This window comes from Elephantulus edwardii, unplaced genomic scaffold, assembly GCF_000299155.1.
Source record: "Elephantulus edwardii isolate Elephantulus edwardi_28Jun2011 unplaced genomic scaffold, EleEdw1.0 scaffold00188, whole genome shotgun sequence".
NCBI lineage: Eukaryota > Metazoa > Chordata > Mammalia > Macroscelidea > Macroscelididae > Elephantulus > Elephantulus edwardii.
The window spans coordinates 197,491-198,585 of record NW_006399938.1 but is presented as its reverse complement, the minus strand read 5'-3'; positions in this window follow the sequence as shown (position 1 = coordinate 198,585).

Here is a 1,095-nt window from a genome sequence, read left to right as displayed (position 1 = left end):
AGTACTCTTCTCCAACACCACAGCTCAGAGGCAGTGATTCTTCTTCTGTCCTCCTTATTCATTCATTTCTTAGAAGGGGAGAAAAGTTGGTTTTTTTATAGGAACAGAAGACTTGAGTTTTGTTTTCCTCCTATGTAAGTAAAAAACAACTTACTTAATTTATATCTTTTCCTTCCTTCCTTGTTAGATATTCAGTTCTTACACACCCCATGTGCAAATGAATGAAACCCTCCCGATCCTGCACCATTTTACAAAATCTCTGCTGTTCTTAAATCTGTTGTTGCAACCACTGCGTCAGTTAATCTTGTTGAAGATCTTCCTCTATTTTGCGGACTCTCTGCTTTTTCAAGCATGATGTGTTTTTCCAGGGACTGCCCCCCCTTATTAACAAACTTAAAGTAGATGGGATGAAGACTCATAATCTGTGCTTCTAAGGAGCACTTGGGCTGCATTTATTCCAAGACAGATTTGTTTGTCTTTTAAAAATCCATGGCGTAATCATTGTTCTTCCACAACACCACAGTTTAAAGGCTTTAGTTTATTGATCTTCCTTATTCATTGTCCATCTTGAACATGAATATGAAGCAACTGAAAGTTCTTTTGCACGGGTCTGGCAGACTATCATTTTTAAACTGACATCCTTACTCTTTAGCATTTTAAATAGGTCCTTGACAACAGATTTGTCTAAGGCAGCATGTTGTTTGATTTCTTAACTGCTGCTTGTGTGTATCCAAATGATCCCTTACTCTGTTTCAGTGAACACAGTTTAAGTGTTCTAAATGTTTTTCTTTTTTGTGTTATCCTATTAACCACACAATTGAATGCTTTAATCCTAAATATAAAACAAATAGGCATCTTTCTGATATTCTCTGATTTTAGCCAAAATCTGACAACAGTAGTGATATCCCTTTTTCCACATCATCTGAATCTAGTTTGCATTCCGATAGTTTTGGCTAACTGTGCACTGTTTGAGCAGTTTTTAAATTTTCTTCAGCAGTAATGCTTGTGATGTTATTCTTATTGCTGCATGATTGCAGCATTCTTTGGAATGGGCCCATATGGGTACCTTTCTTCTAGGTTGAACCAGTAGCTCTT